At 46.0% G+C, this 19,547-nt stretch overlaps 1 protein-coding gene and 1 pseudogene across 4 annotated transcripts in view; one reads left to right on the plus strand and one right to left on the minus strand.

Annotated features, from left to right (window-relative positions):
* SHISA9 (shisa family member 9) overlaps window positions 1-19,547 on the minus strand; it is a 419,426-nt gene that overhangs the window by 228,258 nt on the left and 171,621 nt on the right. The gene's annotated exons all lie outside the window — the stretch shown is intronic.
* The window catches only part of LOC121019362 (60S ribosomal protein L35a-like), a 21,988-nt pseudogene continuing 11,534 nt past the window's right edge, over window positions 9,094-19,547 (plus strand).

Consider the following 19,547-nt stretch of genomic DNA (forward strand, 5'->3'; position numbering starts at 1 on the left):
GAAGGAAGGAAAGAGGGAGGGAGAGAAGGAGAAAGGAAGGGAAAGGGGAAGGGGAAGGGGAAGGGGAAGGGAAGGAAGCAGGAAGGGGGGAGGAAGGGAGGAGGTTGATGGAGGGAACAAAGTTAAGGAAGAGAAACAAAATAAGGAGGAAAACAAACTACTAATAACATCCAAACCTATCACAAGAAAATGAAGTCAGGAGAGGAGAATTTCTGAGGTCACTCTGGAAGGAAACATTACTTTCACAATGATGACTCTAGTCTCTAATTCAAACTCAGTGCATTTGTTTGAGAACAGAAGTTCCATTAGCTCCATCCACCCCACCCCCTCTCCCCTTACCCTGCAATGCAGTAAGGCACCCTAATTAAAGCTCCCAGCCTGAGGGGCACCTGGGTGGCTCATTTGGTTAAGCGACCGACTCTTGATTTCAGCTCAGGTCATTATCGCAGAGTCGTGGGATTAAGTCCCGTATTTGGGGCTCCACACTGAGTGTGGAGCCTGCTAAAGATTCTGTCTCTCCCTCTCTCTCTGCCCTTCTCCCCTGCTCATGCTCTCTCTCAAAAATAATATAAAAAAAAAAAAAAAAAAAAAGCTCCTAGCCCAAGGTGCCAATGAAGCCAAGGTGAAGGTAGGTGTAATAGAATTAAAAACTTCAGGTAGACGATCAGACACTCCAGCCATCTCATGAGGCACTAATCCTGCAAAAAGATATTGCCAAATAGGGAATCCTCATGACCTGCTCCCATGAATGGGGGAAAATGATTCATAATTACAGCAGCAATTGTTTGCAGGGAAATAAGAGCTGATGTGTCTGGAAATCCCTTGTCCTCCTAAATGGCTCAAATGCTCCCTTTGTGAGGCGTCCAAATTCCTGAATCAGTGAAAAACTAAAATCGCTCTTCAAAGATCATCCAAGAGAGAACTTGATCAAGACCTGGAGGGATAGTTAGTGGAGTCCAAGGTCTGGAGGCTAACATATTTGCTCATTCAACGTACACTTCTCTGAGGTCCTCCTCTACACAAGTACTGGCCTAGGAGATGGATATACAGAAGTGAGGATGTGGGGCCGTGTTCTCAAAAGGTAGATTACTCTGATTATAATCATGTGATAAGGGAGGGATGTGAGGGAGGGATGATGAGAACCTAACCCACCTCTCCCAGCACAGCAGAGCAGACAACAGTTCCTGGACCAGAGGTTCTCAACTTTAACTGGCATATGGATTACCAGGGGATCTTGTTCAAGTGCGGGTTCTGATTCAGCAGCTCTGGGATGGGGTCTCAGATTATGCATGTCAGATGGATCCCAGCTGATGCTTATGCTGCTGTTTGCAGAGAGAAGGTTCTGGAACAGGGCCACTCAAAACTCGGTCCATGAAATAGCAGCATCACAATCATTTATGAGTATGCATAAATGCAAATTCTCAGGCTTTACTACAGACCAACTAAATCAGAATCTCTGACGATAAAGCCCAGAAAGCTGTGCTCTATCAAATTCTCCAGGTGATTTTTATACATGCTAACATTGGAGAAGCAGCATCCTTGTGCATCTACATAAACTGAGTCCTAAAGAAAGAGGTAAGACTGCCAGGTTAAGAACTCCACCCAACAGCATCTAGCATGCCTCCAAGTGCAGTTCCAACAAATATTTCTCATTCACTTGGCTAGTTACAAAAGACAGACATCATTGCTAAAGCAAAACTCTACCTGATTTCCCACAAACTGAGACAGGCTTGAAAACTCCTGGATGGGAAAGGATACATCCTGCTGATGTTGCCACAAAGACGGCAAGGGTGTGCCATGTGTGGCCCCATATGCTCATTCTGTTCCTGTGACAGACATCATTAATCAATCCCTGTTCTCTTTCTTGCTTAACCCAGCCCTTGTCTCAGAAACCTCAGAGTTTCAGCAAAGTTATGTAAGTTGTCTGCGGTCAAGCAGCTGCTAATAAAGAGTTCGAATTCAAGCCCAGGGCTTTCTGGCTTGAAACACGCGTCTTTTGCTTGTACAGTCTAATACACAGAGGCATCGCTGATACGGTTGATTAAAAAAAAAAAAACCAAGACCACAGAATCGCAAGGGCTTCAGGACAGTTATTGCTAGGTAGCTCTAACCCTTAAAAGAGCCTGTGGATTCTCTTAAAGAGCCTATCTTAGCCCAGAATCTCTGAGTGTCAGAGGGCCTGGGATGCAGATTTCAGCTTCTGATGGATCACAAAGGACCTGATCGTGGCCTGGAATATTTACCCCAGGAACACAAAATCCTGAAGAAACAAACCCAAAGGAATGATCGTTGCTTTAAATACTCATTCTTCAGCCTGGTTTATTTCTCTCAACCCAAGGGACATGTGGCAATGTCTGGGCACATTTTGGGTTATTACAACCAAAAGAGGGAGAAGATGCTCCTCAATCTAGTGGGGAGAGGCCAGGGATGCCGCTAAACATCCCCAAACGCATGGGACTTCCCTCTCCGCCCAGGGAGTTACCAGGCCCAAAATGTCACTAATGCCAAAAGCAAGAAACTCTGCATCATCGGCTCTGGCGGTTAGAAGCAGTCAGGATAAGCAGTCACGCGTTCCCTAAATTTGGGACTAATGATAATGAAGATCGTGATAAACAGCGGCATCAGCAGTAAACCTCTACTGGATGGCAGACGTTCGCCTAAATGCGTACACACTTCTCACTGTCCTGGTCCTCATCCAACCGCCCTTTGAGGCAGGGACTGTTACTAACCCATTTTACTAATAAGGAAACTGAGGCTCCCAAAGTTACCCAGCTGGTAAGCATCAGAGCTGCTGTTCCACCACTGCCTGGCCCTAAATATGGATTCTTGGCTACTCTGGGGAACTGAAAATCAAGAGAGGATTTCTGTTCTGGCTTCTAGGTTCATTTCTTTAGGAAAGAGAATGCAAGACAGCAGACTGTTTGCCCTTCTCTGGGTTTTTGTGGAAGGAAGCTATCAGCACTAACGACTGAGCAGTGACTAGTGTTTGTAGTGGAAGGGAACAAATGGCAAATCCCTGAGTCTGAGATCAGGTTCTCTCCCCGCCATAGGGGCTAAGGAGGAAGACTGGTGTACTGGAAGGAACATTATGTCAGGAAGCAAGAAACACAGATTTGGGGGCCAGCTGTGACACGAACATGTTGTGGGACTTTGGGCGAGTTACTGAAACTCTCAAGCCTGATTTTTCCTTTCTGGTATTTTCCATTTTAGCTCTTTCCATGATTGTGTAGATCAGGAGCTGACAAACTGTGGCACGCAGCCCAAATGTGGCTGTCCCTTGTTTTTGTCAATATAGTTTTATGGGGATGTGGCCACACCCATCTTTTACATACTGTCTGTGGCTGTATTTGTGCTACCGGGAAAGAGCTGGGTAGTTGCAAGAAAGATTGTATGATCCACAAAGCCTTAAATATTTATTGTCTAGTCTTTTACAGAAAAAGTTTGTTGACCCTTAGTGTAGAAGTCTCTTTATAGACTTTCTTTCCAAATCTGTGCAGTAGGAGAATAAAAACAAGCCTCTGATACAAACTACACTGAATTATCATGATATTCTGATGAAATCACCTATGTAAAAGTACTTTCAAAAAGTACTAAAAAAATGTGAGCCATACTATTATTATTTATATATTTATTATGTGGTATATAATCATTTATAAATTATGTAACAATTATATTTAAAATTATGTAAAATATGTATTATATACTTGTTATATATCAGTATTAGTATTAGACGATGGGATATGATAAAGGAGAAATGATACAGGAGAAATATGATACAGAAATACGATACTTGGTTTCAGCTCAGGTCATGATCTCATGGTTGCTGAGATCGAGCCCTGAGTTGAGCTCCATGTTGATAGTATGGAGCCTGTTTGGGATTCTCTCTCTCTCTCTCTCTCTCTCTCTCTCTCTCTCTGGCCCTCCCTGCTTGCATGCTCACTCACTCTCTCTCAAAATAAATAAACAAACTTAAAAAAAAAAAAAAGCCAAAAGGCATGGAATTGGGAATCAAGCACACCTGAGTATGAATCCAAGCCCACCCAATTATTATTCTTGTGATTTAAAGTAGTTATTAAATTCCTTGAGAGTCAGTTTTCTAACCTGAGGGTAATATTAAACTGGGGTAGAGAAATTACGCATAATGGGATAATTACACTTAATTCCTAAAGTTGCTGGGAGGGTGAAATAAGATATATTCAATCAGGTATGCATGTGCCCACCGAACATGCCGTACGGATGCTCCACTTTGTACCCGGGACTGTGCCAATCACCAGATGTACAGCTGTGCTCAGACAGCCATGGTCCTTGCACCCTGGCACCCACAGTCTAGTTGGGATACAGACCTTGAGGCAGAAGTCCCAACACACCGAAGTTCACTAAAGACTCTGAAGGCCATTCAAATGAAGCAGTGACATTAGTGTGAGTGCCACGAAGAACTGAGAATTTTTCAAAGGTACGAGAAATGATCTGGGTGCCCAGTTGTGAGATGCCCTTGAGGAGTGGTGGGGGACTCACAAGGCCAGAAGATCTGAACTCAGGCAAGGGAGAAGGGAAACAGAGCACTGTCTAGGCCTGAGCAAAGGATAGGACATGGGGTAAGAGACAGAAAAAGGAGAGAAAGAGAATGCGAAAAAGTCAGGCTCAGAGGTCAGATTTTCTTCTACAGAGCATCATGGCACCAAGGGCGAGGCGGGGGGGGGGGGGTCATCACACACCCATCAGGGATGCCTCCTTCCCTTGCAGAAAGTGGCCCCCCCTAGGCTCCTCCAAAGAAGCCCATACAGCTGCAAACACCCAGCAGAGCACAACCACACTCGTGAACGTGGTGGCAGAGGACATAGGCATGTTTTACTAAACTGGTTCCCTTTTCTTCCTGAGAAACTGGCCGCACCGTATTTACCAGTCTCCCTCGTAACAAGGTACAGCCACACAATAGTTCTGGATAACACAACCTAAGTAGAAGTTATGTTTGCCCCTCAAGGTCTATTTAGTAAAAGCCTCTTGTCCCCCGTCTTACACTGTCCCCTGGTCTGCTAGGGGCCCACTGGAGGACTTCAGGGCCCTAAGAAAACGGCAGAGCCAGCAGAAGGTAGGGTCCTGAGGCCCTGAATGATTGCGTGGAGCAGCGCTCACTGTCAAGGGAACAAGAAGTGAACACGGGTCATATTCATGCACTGGGTGTTTGAAGTTTCTGGTTTTCCTTCGTAGACCTAATTAATACATACGAGTATTTTGGGGCACCTGGGTGACTCAATCGGTTAAGTGGCCAACTTTGGCTCAGATCATGATCTCAGTTTGTGAGTGGGAGCTCCACGTCGGGCTCTGTGGTGACAGCTCGGAGCCTGGAGCCTGCTTCAGATTCTGTGTCTCCCTCTGTCTGCCCCTCCCCCATTCACACACACTCTCTCTCTCTCTCAAAAATAAATAAATGTTAAAATTTTTTTAAAAAATATATACAAGTATTTTATTTTCCCTTTATTTTTATTTTTTTTTTATTAAAATTTTTTTTTCAACGTTTTTATTTATTTTTGGGACAGAGAGAGACAGAGCGTGAACAGGGGAGGGGCAGAGAGAGAGGGAGACACAGAATCGGAAACAGGCTCCAGGCTCTGAGCCATCAGCCCAGAGCCCGATGCGGGGCTCGAACTCACGGAGCGCGAGATCGTGACCTGGCTGAAGTCGGACGCTTGACCGACTGCGCCACCCAGGCGCCCCTTATTTTCCCTTTATACACTTGCTGCCACTAGAACAGAAGCTTCATGAAGACAAGAACCCTGTCTTCTCGTTTGCTCCTCTGTCTAAAACAGTCCGACATAAACAAGATGCTCAGAAACACATTTGTAGACACAACTATTGGTAGGTCGAGGACAAGATGAATGTCAATCAGTGACCGAGGGTCACTGGGAAGAGATAAAAGCTAACACATGGGGCGCCTGGGTGTCTCAGTCGGTTAAGCGTCTGACATCAGCTCAGGTCATGATCTCACAGTCCATGAATTCGAGCCCTGCATTGGGCTCTGTGCAGACAGCTCGGAGCCTGGAGCATGCTTCGGATTCTGTGTCTCGCTCTCTCTCTGCTCCTCCCCTGCTCATGCTCTGTCTCTATCTTAAAAATAAATAAAAACATTAAAAAAAAAAAAAGCTGACACATAACACGGCTCTTCTATGAACAGTAAAGTTCTGTGAAGATATTTACTTTTTCCGTCACTGCAGAAGTGGGTTTGGGGCCACACAGGCACAGAGTAGGCATACAGGCATGGACACAGTCAGTTCTTACAGCACTGTGGTGTAGACACAAGTACACAGCCATGGTACAGCTCAATTCCTAGAGCACGATGGGAACCGGAAATGATTACATACTAAACAGAAAAGCAACTTCTTGCTGTCCACGTGGGGCCCATGTCTGTCTCCCGGTGGGTCACAAGCGAAGCTCACAGATTCATGCACTGAGCTTAGGCTCAGGGCCCAGATAATGTGGGAATGAATGAGAATGCTAACACACCACTATCGAGTTCTTTGTAGCCACCTGGCACTGTGATAAGAGTGTCATATATGTCCCATGGTGCTGAATTTGCTTCTCGACCCTACATGGTAGGTGTCACTGCTATTTTCATTTTACGAATTCAGCATATCCAGCCTTAGAGAGGTGAAGGAGAGGTCTCAGAACTACCCAGCCAGAGGGCCTTCCCAGATGCTGATCTGAAGCACAAGCCTTCACCCCTCCACTAGTCTGTCTTCATCTGTAAAATGGGAGCAATAATGCACACCTAACAAGTCTGTTCAGGGGATAAAAGTATATCAGACAAGGCATGTACAATTCCCTGCCAGTCACCTGGCACTGGGAAGGAGCTGGGAAATATGCCACCTTCTTCCCCTTCTCTTCCCTTCATTCGCCCAGGAGAGACATTATGTCCAGGGCAAGGGTCTGAGCTCCCAACACCAGCAGCAAGCAGAGGCTGTGTCCCCAAATGACTCTGCCACCAGGGCGAGGCAGTGTGCATCAAACCCTTCATAGTATTTAAACTCCGTCTGGGCACCTAATTATCTTAATGATGCAGAATTCAAAATAGCACAGTCTGTGAGCACCCCAGGAAAGGTCCTGATCGCAGACATGGGCCTATTAAACCAGAGAAAAGAGTCTAATAAAAGAATGTAACAATTGGAGTACTTAGAAGGGGAAAGGCTGACAGGTCACCATGGGAAGCTGGGCCCTCCCTGAGATTCCCTCCTCCGGCCCGAGCTTCTTGGAATAGGTCCACCTCCTCGCTTGGGTCTCCACGCTTCAGGGGCCATGACTCTTTTATCGTGACTATGTGACTTCATTCTCACAACCGTGCGAGGTAGACCTGGCTAAGCCTGTTTCACAGACAAGAGGACTGAGCCCTAGAGAAAGGTGGGTCTTCTGGAATAAAATTCCTAAGCTCACCCTGCAGCCTGGTGTCCTGGGAAACCAGTCACATAGACAGCTTGAGTTCGTGACTTGCAAGAGAGCCAAAGAGAAACCCTTCAAGAGTTGGCCTGTGGACCAACTCTTTCCCCTTCGTCCCCTTTTCCTTTCTTTCCCCTTCGTCTCATCCTTCTTCCTCCTTCCCTTCCTACTTAAATTCCTTGTCTTATTTTCTCCTTCCATTCTCTGCCTTTGTTTTCTCTCTTTCCTTCCCTCCTTACTTTGATTGTCTCCCTCTCTCCTTCCCTCCTTCCTTTCCCTCAATTTCTCTCTAATCCCTCCTTTCCTCCCTCCCTCATGCACCCTCAGGCTCTCAGAGTATTAATTAACTACCTACTCTTTGCCTGGCCTTACGCAACATGTTGGGAACACTCAGACCCATTAGACATATCTGCCTTCTCAAGGAATTCACATTCGGGTGGGGTAGGGGGACAGAGAGCAAAACAGACCCCACAGTAGTGAGGTTAAGTATTACGATAGGGGAACCAGAGTTGGCTGTGAGTGTGGATGAGGGCACCAGGGAAGGCTTTCACTTCTAGGCAGCCTCTTCATCACTGTCTAAACTTCCGTCCAAGCTCAAGATGTCACCATCCACCCACATCGGGCTGCGAACACTTTGTCAGCCTCTGCCAATCACAGAGTTCTCAACCTGTGCCATAAGACACCTAAGGACTTGCCACTAGCTAGGATATGTCATTGAATTGGACCCTTCCTCACGTCCTGTCAATTTCGAAGAGGGCCCACCATTGCTGTGGCAGCCAAAGAAGGTAGTCTACTGCCTACCTATTCTTAAAAAAAATTTTTTTTTATGTTTTATTTAATTTTGAGAGAGAGAGAGAGAGAGAGAGAGAGAGAGAGAGAGAAGAGTGCGAGCAGGGGAAAGGCAGAGAGAGAGGGAGACACGGAATCTAAAGCAGGCTCTAGGCTCTGAGCTGACATCACAGAGCCCGACACGGGGCTCAAACTCACGATCCGTGAGATCATGACCCGAGCCGAAGTCGACGCTTAACCGACTGAGCCACCCAGGCACCCCGACTGCCTACCCATTCTTTATGCCAGGTAAGGATCAACAAGACTGGTGATGTTAGTTATGAACCAGCGGACGTCCAACACTAACCTTAGAGCTGATCAGTGCTCAGGACTGAGGACAGATTAATGAACAATAAACACATAAATATTTCTTTTGTTCCAGGTAATACTGAGAAATAATTGGCATGCACCACTGTGTAAGTGTCAGACGTATAGCATAGTGGTTTGATTTACATAGACTGTGAAATGATCACAATAGGTTCAGATACCATCCATCATCTCATACAGATACAGTAAAAAGAAAGGAAAAATTTCTTCTTGTGATGAGAATTCTTAACATCCACTCTCTTAACTTTCCTATATGTCATATACCAGCACTAACTACAGTCACCATGTTGTACATTGCATCCCCAGAACTTAAAACTAGAAGTTTGTAGCTTTTGGCCACTTTCACCAATTCACCCTCCCCTTACCCTCTGCCTCTGGTAACCACAAATCTGATCTCCTGAAGAAAGAATCAGTGACCTGGAGGACAGAACATTAGAAATTATCCAGCTCTTTCCACCACCTTGGAACCTGAGGAGGCCTGCTGGGAACAGGACTCCTAAAACAACAGATATGTCTAGAAGGCTGTGGTCCAAAGTCATTTTTGCAGGTTAAAGTGGGGTCTCTGGAAACAGAGAGAGTGCATGGCTCTTCTTAAAACTGAAGGTGTTTATGCTCGAGATGAAACTAAATTCTATCTAGGCAAGAGATGTGCTTATGTATACAAAGCAAAGAACAACACAGTGACTCCTGGTGGCAAACTGAACAAAACTAGAGGGATCTTGGGAAAAGTAATTCGTGCTCATGGACACAGCGGCATATGGCTTGTGCCAAATTCCAAAACAACCTTCCCGCCAAAGCCATGGGCCACAGAATCCGTGTAATGCTGTACCCCCTCGAGGACTTAAAACTTACTGAAAGGTAAATAAATAAAGGTGCAGATTTAAAAAAAAAAGAAGAGGAAGAAATTGTCCAGTGCAAGGAGAAAAAAGAAAAAAGATCAAAATATACTGAAGAAAACCTAGCAGACATGGGAGACAATGTAAAAAAAAAAAAAAAAACCCACAATATTCACATTATGAGAATTCTAGAAGGAAAAAAGAAAGAGAAAGGGACAAAGTATATTTAGAACAATAATGGCTGAAAACGCCCTGAACCTAGGAAGAGAAATGGACATCCAAATCCATGAGGCTTGAAGGATCCCAAGTGGGCTGAACTCAATTAGGGCCATACCCAACACATTCTAAGTAAACTGGCAAAAGTCAAAGCAGCAAGAGAAAAGAGAGGGGTTACATGCAAGGAAACACCCATGAGACTATTGGCAGGTTGCTCAACATGAATACTTCCTGAGCAGCATTCCTGCCCCAAACTGGGTGGTTCTGGAACCAGCAAGTGACTCATGTGGAGGTATTATTCTTGCATAGATGGATGAGGTAGCATATTTGGAGTCAAGCAGATTTTGGTTCCTAATTGTGAGGTCCTGGATGACAAATCTCAACTTTACGAGGCTCAGCGTCTCATTTTTATAATGTGGATAATAATCTATGTCACAGGGTTGCTGATCAAAACAAAGCACAGTGTCTTTCTCCACCATAAAAGGGCAGCACGGCAAATGATACTTCTTTCTAAATATTACAACTATAATTCATCCTAATGGTTCTGTGAGATCCCTTCATTTATCAGGCAAAAAGTGGAGACTTAAAGGTGAAGCCAACTATCTTAAGATACACCCCTACTGGGGCGCCTGGGTGGCACAGTCGGTTAAGCGTCCGACTTCAGCCAGGTCACGATCTCGCGGTCCGTGAGTTCGAGCCCCGCGTCAGGCTCTGGGCTGATGGCTCGGAGCCTGGAGCCTGTTTCCGATTCTGCATCTCCCTCTCTCTCTGCCCCTCCCCCGTTCATGCTCTGTCTCTCTCTGTCCCAAAAATAAAAATAAAAATAAACGTTGGAAAAAAAAAAAAGATACACCCCTACTAAAAGAGAGATGGGATTTGAGATACAATCCTTCCATCCAGCATATCCCATCGGGGAAGTTGCGGTCAGGAAATCAATGGTGAATTCATACCTCAAGTAGGTCCAGATTGTGGTGGACGCCAATGGATTCACAGTTTTATTCACCTGTCTGGAGCTGGGAGAATACAAGGTGTGCCAACCCTTCTTGTCCCAGCATCCCCTGGAAAGTTACCAGGCAAACTGCAAATGGTGTAAGGCTCCAAACGCTTCATGCTCCAACAGATCCAATCTTTCTTGGGCTTGGGGAACTGACACTATCTCTCTCCCCGTCCCCACCCCAGCTAATAACTTCGGTCATGTGGCCACTGCTCTCCGAAGCCTTTCTTTCCTCTCAGCTTGAGAAAGCTCCAATTTGGTGATTGTTCATTATCCCCCCATTTAGACAATTTTCAGCGCACAGTGGAACCTTTAAACAGTGTGAACAATGTTGTCAATCTTTCTGCATGCTGCCTCTACCAGGCATTAAGAGGTAAATTGACTGCGCAGCGGGGAGGGGAATTAGGAACACAGTTTCCATTAATAGTAATAGGGTAAGCCAAGTGGGCCCTGAAGTTTGGTCATGGAAAGGGGCAGGCATTAGAGACACCTGTATACCAAGGGCTGGACTGAGTCTGAGTCAGGATTCGGTGCTCCCCGATGAGGCCCTTCCTCACCAAGGAGAGAATCCCCAGATGCAGGGTACAAGACAGTGGGTGGAGAGGAAGGGAACGATCCATACACAGAGCACCTGCTGTATGCAAAGCACTTTAATGATGTTATGTCACGTCATTCTCAGAATAACACCGAGCGTCAGGAGCAGTACTCACACACTCTGGATGAGAACATAGAGGTAAAAGCCCGGTGACACAGCTTTTGAGTGGTGGTGCCAGGATTTGAAATGTGACCTGCCCAGCTCCAAAAGTCCCACTGTTAGTAGCCACTTTACTGGAAGAGGCCCTTGCTTTCTGGATTCTTCCAAAAGTCTCTCTTTTGCCCAGACTGCGCTGCCTCCCTTCAGGGCAGTTGGAGAGTTGTCAAGTTCACGATCTCTCGTTATAACACAAAATGAGGACTTTTTTACCCATTTTCGCTGGATTCCGTTTCTGCCAGCTGTGCTCACCATTCACCTCATACCTCTGTTGTCACGATGGTACAATCCAGCCACCCTTATTTATGCCCTTCCTGTATGACTCAGAAGGGTCACCTCTCTGCTCCAGGAGTAGCAACAGAGACATAGCAAACAGGCCACTGATTCCTTATCCCACGTGCATAAGGGGCCCCATCCGTCAACTTCCCACCAAGCACCACTACCAAACAGATCAGATGAGACGCTCAAGATTGACTCTGGTTGCCAGCCATGAGCGGGGCCACACACAGCTCCCAAGTGAACGAGGGCACGTATCCTTTTGAGTAACAAGATCTCCCCTTTCCTGCCCCACTTCTCAAGGGCACAAAACCGAACCAACTACATGCTAACGCGCATTTACTCTCACACCTCTTTGCTTTTTCGATCCCCACACACCCTCCCAAAGGGTTAAAACCCAGACGGGTAGTCTAGCTCCCAAACCCTAGTCCTATCCCATTTGTTTGAATTACAGGACCTTAGGCGAGCTGGCTTCTCCGTCTATGAAGCAGGAATGCTAATTTCACCCCCGCAGCATTGTGTGAAGATCCAAAGAGAAAACACCCAGGCAGCACCAAACACAATGCCTGGAAAATGGACAGTCCATCAAAGCTGAACTGAGAAAACACTCAAACACCGTAGGGGCATCTCTTTCTCCACCACCACCACCACCACCACCGCTTGGCTGGTTTCCCATGGGACAGAGGTTTTATAGTTCTGCTCCCTCCAGCATTTAGGAAGGACAGGACTGTCAAGTGAATCTGAGGATAACTGCTTGCCACAGGCAGAAACAGTTGCTGGTGGCCTGGCAAGAGATGGCCGCATCTTAAAGGGACAGTGGAAGACCCTTGGAGGAAAATTCTGCAGTGGCCGGTTACCGCCTATAGCTGTACTGTACACGGAGGCCGGACCTCCTTCTCTCAAAACCAGGGTCAGCCCCAGCGTATTTCTTTCTATCTTCTTCTTCAACAACAACAGAAGCACTGAGCCTCTACTATGAGCATGGCGCATGCATGCTCCATCGACCCCCACTCTGTGCCTTTCTCCGAGGAGCCATCTGCTGAAAAGAGGACCGTGACATCTGACATGGATGGAGAGCTTCCAGTGTGCTGGGCACTGTGGTATTTTATGTGGACCATCTCGCTCAGTCCTCAGAGGATCCCATGAAATAGGGCGTTCGTTGTCATCGCTCTACCAAAGAGAAGGATGCCAGATATGCCTGTTATATAGACCCGTCCTCTGCGTGCGTGTGTGTGTGTGCACGCGCGCACAATTTAGTGATAATGCTCCTTTTAACACTTCTGAACAGAAGTGGACAAAAATGTTAAAAGGATTTCATGTGCTTTAGCAAAGCGCCTGTCATATAGGTATTCAAGACACAGATAAACAGTGTCAACCCCTCCCCTCCCTGACAGCATTATGTGATCAGCCCTGCCCTCTGTACCCTCTTCTTCCAACAAGGCAGCCTTGCCACAGCTCGGGGCACCCTTGACGGTTCTGTTCTCCTCTTTTGCTATTCTCTTCCAGGGCTATTTCTCTCCCAGCATTTTCCTCTCTCATAAATATTTGCAGAAAGTCAGGCTGCTCTGTCTCATTGTGTTTTCACGCCTTGTTTTGCCACCTTCTTACCAGAGCTGATTTGACATAAATATTTATGTGTAAAAATATGTTCTCCAGTCCTCGGGGTTCTCCGCCCTATATACCACTGCGGGGAAATCAGGGCACGGCTAACACAACAACGCCCTGTAGCCTGGAGCAGGCCCAGGCCACCAACTCTATCCTGGGTCGTGGGGAGGAGATGTTTGATGTGTGACCCTTCTGTGAACAGGTCCCCTGGTCACGTGACCCCAGGTAATAGGTCAAAGGGCTCCAAAGCTCTGGAGTGGAATTTACCAGCTCTCACTGCTTTACTATACTGGGAACTCCCTCAGCAGTGGGAGTAACTCTGCAACCCAACTCATGTGGCCAAAGCTAAGAAATACTACTGTAGACATATCTAGATATATCTAGTTACAACCTTCCTTCCTTTGATTCAACCTCAGGGCTGCACTACCTGTCCTCTCCTGTAGCCAACTACCATCATGCCATTTTTATGGCCATGCCAGCTGCCATCACCCATTCCCACCAGACGTCTAGGAGGACACTGTCTTCAGACCACATTCTCATCCCCCTTGGAGTGCACTCAGCTCTTTCTGAGGTCACCCATCATCCTTCTTCCAAAAAATGTACCTCCTAACTACTGACTGCACATGGGCTTGCACAGTAGCTTAGATCTCATGCAATCTACAATAGCGACAGCAGCATCAACAAATATCAGCCCCCTTTTAATAGTCAGTACCTACCCGATAGAACCAGGTGGCCAAGAACTCAGTGTTTGCCTGAGCTAAGCCTAAGCCCCACACTATAGTCGTCTAGGGCTCTGGTCGGGGGAAAGCTGATTTGGGTGTAGCCCAGTTCACCCCAGACCCCACTAGGTCACTTCTCCTAAAGGTAACAACACAGGGAGAGACTTTGTCTGTCCTAAAGGTCTGTCCACACCTTTCGGGAGACTGTGAAGAGAGGCAGCTTAATAAGAATTAATTTAATTAGTTGTAATTAATGATGATTATTAATAACCCATTGACAATTGTTACTTGATTATGTAACTATTTAATAATAGGAAACATAATAATTATTATTAATGGCCAATAAATGTGCATGTTACATCAGTAAGTGGATATAGGATATAAACAATCTGTTAGTAGAAAACGCCTCTCGGACCGGGTCAGAAAATAGAAATCTAACCCTTACTTGTATGCCACGACAAAATGGCACGGTGAATTATTAACAAGTGTACTGTCATCAGAATCAGAAAACCTGGGTTCGAAAATCACTGGTACCAGTGGAGGCCAGGTGACCTTGGTCAAGGCAGCTCTTCTCTGAAAGCTTCTGGTTTCCCAGCTGCAAATGGGGAACCCGCCATCCCCAAGGGAGGCCCACATGTGGGAAGAAATGGGCAAACAGTGCTGGAGCCTTCGGAACACTGAGGTCTTGCTGTCCCAAGTGTGGGTGGCAGAGCAGCAGGCCATGAAGACACAGCTGAGGGAAGCTGGACTCTGTTCTGGAAAGCTGCGGCTAGAACCTGGTATTCTCGCTCACCGGCTGTTCAGCCCTGGGAAGTCACTGAATTTCTCCCTCTCTCAATGTCCTTATCTGTAAACTACGAATGGTACTGGTACGTCTGTCGTAGCTGCCTCATAGAACCGCTATGAGGATTAGAGATAACATAAAACCTGTCAGAAATGATAAAGTTGCTACAACTGCAGATACGGCCGAGATTAGGAAAATGAGAGAATGTTATTTAAAATTTTCACCCTAGGGGCGCCTGGGTGGCTCAGTCGGTTGAGCATCCGACTTCGGCTTAGGTCACGATCTCGCGGTCCGTGAGTTCGAGCCCCGCGTCGGGCTCTGGGCTGACGGCTCAGAGCCTGGAGCCTGCTTCCGATTCTGTGTCCCCCTCTCTCTCTGCCCCTCCCCCGTTCATGCTCTGTCTCTCTCTGTCTCAAAAATAAATAAAACGTTACAAAAAAAAATTAAAAAAAAATAAAAATAAAAGTAAAATTTTCACCCTAAAATAGAAATCTCGCTGAAATGGCCACGTTTTCAAGCAAAACACACATTGCCCAACTGGCCCGAGAGAAAGTAGAAAACCACAGTAGACCAAAAGCCATATAAAAATTCAAGTCATTTCTGGGGCGCCGGGGTGGCTCAGCCAGTTAAGCAGCTAACTTCAGCTCAGGTCATGATCTCACGAGTTCGAGCCCCACATTGGGCTCCGTGCTGACTGTTCAGAGCCTGCTTTGGATCCTCTGTGCCAGCCCCCTCTCTCTACACCCCCCCACCTTCCCACCCCCCCCTCTAAAAAATAAATATTAAAAAAAAATTTTTAAACGAAAGTCATTGCTGTTGCACTTTCTTTCAATGTTTCTGTAAGTTGAACATGTTTCAAAATTTCAAAATAAAAGCCAGTGTTAAAAAAAAAATACACTCCCACAAAAGCAAATATCCCAATTACTTTTATAGCCAAAGTGTAGCAGACCTTTGAGAAACAGAGAATTCCCGGTTTGGTCAGACTGTTCTAGAACACAGGAAAGAGGTAAGTTACCCCAATCATTTTATGATACAAGTATATAATATCAGTACCAAGACTGGACAAAGACCATAAGGACTGAATCCAACCCAGTCTGCCTTCCTCAACAAAGGCCACACAAGAAAACCAGTCTCCATTATACACATGGATGCAAAACAAAATCCTCCCCCACCAAAAAAACAAAAAACAAAAAACAAAAAAAACCCAGCTGAATGAATGCCCCTTAAGGCCTGGAACCTGCTCCCTAATTAGCCCTGATTAGTAAGATGTCATGACTTACCAGATAAGAAGGACTTATTATTACTATTAATTATTATCTTAGAAACAGTAATTTTGTTTCCATCCCTCTAGCCCCTCCAGCTTCTTCAAATTGTTTTAACAAAGGAAACCATGGAAATACAGAATTAAAAGCTGAGCAACCTTGGGAAAAAAATGTGGCTCTTACAAGTGTCAATGGAAAAGTCAAATAGTACAAAATAAACAACACCAACAGAAGTGAAAGAAACCCACAGGCCACAGAGACATACACCCAGAGCTTACCAATTACACTGGAATCGGGATTTGTTGGAATAAAGAGGGCTAACAGGAAGAGGCATGTGGGAGTGAATATCCACATTTGTCTCAAATGTTTTCACAATAACGAATTAAAAGATTCCACTTCAAAGGGATTGATAACAAATGAAGGAAAAGAACTGAATGTACTAGTTAAGAATATATAGGTGATGGGGTGCCTGGGTGGCTCAGTCGGTTGAACGACCAACTTCGGCTCAGGTCATGATCACACGGTCTGTGAGTTCGAGCCCCGCGTCGGGCTCTGTGCTGACAGCTCAGAGCCTGGAGCCTGCTTCGGATTCTGTGTCTCCCTCTCTCTCTGCCCCTCCCCTACTCGTGCTCTGTCTCTCTCTGTCTCAGAAATAAATAAACATTAAAAAAATTTTTTTTAAATATATAGGTGACCAACTGAAGAACTTTAAAAATTAAAAAATTAAGAATTTAAAAAAAAAAAATTTAAAAACCAAAAATGAAACCAACAAAAACCCCCAGAAATTAGGCAAGTAGCAGGAAGGGAGCGAAAACCAAGGCCAAAAAAACTAGATCAGTGATTCCCAACCTTGGGTATATTCATTACAATACGTGGGGCTAGTCTTAAAAAGCCTGATACCTAAGCCACATGCCAGAGCAAATACATCCAAATCTCAGGCGGGAGCCAGACAGCAGAATTTGTTAAAGCTCCGTACAGGATTCCTATATGTGTCTATTGCTGGGAAGCACCAATCTAGAGGAAAAGACACAAGTGGGAGGGTAAAGAAAGTTGCAAGGACACGTAAGGAATAAAAGCATCGCCAAAAAATGAAGACAGAATTGATAATAAGCATGCAAGGTACGCAGGAAAAGAAAAAGACTCTCGGGCTGGGTCTAAATCAAAATCCGGTCTTCATTTGCATATCATAAGATATCGCACCATGCCTTGTTTAAAACGAGCACTGGATTCAAAGTCAGAAAACCTAGGTTCTAAGATCAAAGATGTCATCTGAGGCTGCGAGACCTCAGGCAGGGCCCTTCTTCTCGGCGGGCTCTCTCCAGGGCAGATTCAAATAGTGTTAGGAACCTCAGAATCCTAAGGCTTTGTGCCTCTGCAGACCAGCAACACCAGCAGCCTCCTGGGGCTCATAAGAAATGCAGAATCTCCGAGTCCGCCCCAGAGCCACCGAATTGGAGTCTGCATTTTAACAAGATCCCACAGGTGATCCGCGTGCACCTCAATGTTTGAGAAGCACCGCCCCAGACGGCTCTCTGACCTTCCCGAGAGACTTGGCAAGACAAGAATTATTGCCTGTTCTTGCTGTCTCATGCCTCTGTGTGTGGCACCCTCTCCTGAAACGCCCTCCCACATCCTTGTCTAGCTGCCTCCTCCTTGATCTCTGGGACACAGCTTCCATGAACTCCAGGAAGTATTCCTGGAAACACCCACACACCACCTGGCCGTGGGGTTACCTGTCCTTCCTGGGCTCCTCTCTATCGAACCCTCACCTGCTGCGCTGTGGAACTGCTGGCTTCTGTGTCCTCTCCCAGCACTGTACGGTAAACTTTTTAAGGGCATTTCAATAAGCACCTGCAATGCGCAGAAAAGGTTCTTGCGTAAGCGGAATTCGGCACAGAAACCACCTTTATTAGTTTCCGGCAGCTGCTGTGAACGAATGACCACACACTTGGTGGCTTCACAGAAATTCATTCTCTCACAGGGTTTAAACACAAACAAACAGCAACAGCGTCAAACCTTCCCGGGATCACAACTAGACTAGCACTAGGACAAATACACGTGTCCATCTCCCAAGGGCTTGTCCTGAACATACACAAAAGCCCTAACCTATGTTAAGTGCAATGTGTTTACGGCACACACACTTTGTGTAGGTAGTTGTGTTAGGCATTACACATCCAGGATGTCTCCTTTCTCCAACAACCATGAAGGTGGATATTACTGTCACCAGTTTTCAGGTAGAGAAACTGAAATTCAGTTCAGGTGAGAAATGTGTCCAAAATCTCACAGGTGGCAGCCAGCATCAGAGTCAGGATTTGAACCCGGGGCTATGTGGCTCCATGCACACACTCAGCAAATATTTACTGAGTGCCTACCGCATGCCAGGAATGACTGTGTTTAAGACACACACTTTCCCAGGCTTCTCAAGGCACAGCCCCAGAGAGGTGAGTGTCCAGCTCCAAAGCCAGCACTCTGCTCACTGGTCCACACCGCCCGACTGTCAACCACCATCCCGCCTCCATCTTCTCAAAGCAAGTCTTTTATCTGGGGCTTCAGCTCCTACCTGATACCTTCAGCAGTGTCACTGTGCCATACCATGAGTCATGTTACTCTGACAAGCTCTGTCAAAGGCAAGGACCCGTAGGGCCAAGAACACCTTGGGAAGTTCCTGTGAATGAGAACGTGAAAACCGGACATCTTCGTGTTGTCCCAGACATACTCCTGACGCTGCATTGCAAGTAGACACGACCACTGATCCTTTGCTAACCTAACAAGAGTTTGCGGTGTGCCCCAGAGACCAGCCGACATGCATGTTTCAGTGAGAGGTGGGTACAAAATAAAGTCAGATGGACCAGTAAGGTACACTACCAGGTCCAAAGAACCTACAGTCCATTGGAACATGCCACCGATGGACAATGCTACAGATACACCCCCAACTATAAGAGGAGAGAATCAAAGCAAACATTTGCCTTGGAGGTCCAAGAGTTATCCATGCAGGGAGTGCTATTTGAAATAGGCCAAAGAGGCTGCTTAAACTTCTACAAGGAGAGATGATGTGAGAGAGTCAGCAGTCAAAGGAGAAAGTCTTCCTGAGGAAGACATTCAGATGATTTTGTTTCTAAGAACATCACCCCTGGAAGGAACGGCAGTATTGCTAGTGTGGGGTTTACAAATCCAAGTGCCTACAAGCACAAGACTGGTCAGCTGGTGTGAACCAATACAACAGATGTGCCACTTGTTCATAGCCAAATGGAGTCTGATGGGGCCGTTACAAAGTTTTATTACGGAGCATATGGGTTATTAGATATTTTGAGTATCACCCCTGTTACTTGATGAGGCAAAAATAACGAGTAATGCAGAATAAGTGTAAAGTAGCTACAGCCAGCCAGATGAATAAGTAAGTAGATACGTAAATGATGATGATGACGATGATGATGGAAAAGAAGGAGGCAAAGAAGAAAAATGATACAGACGGATAGGAAGGAAGGAAGGAAGGAAGGAAGGAAGGAAGGAAGGAAGGAAGG

This window comes from Herpailurus yagouaroundi, unplaced genomic scaffold (assembly GCF_014898765.1).
Source record: "Herpailurus yagouaroundi ecotype Mexico unplaced genomic scaffold, PumYag 222, whole genome shotgun sequence".
Taxonomy (NCBI): Eukaryota; Metazoa; Chordata; class Mammalia; order Carnivora; family Felidae; genus Herpailurus; species Herpailurus yagouaroundi.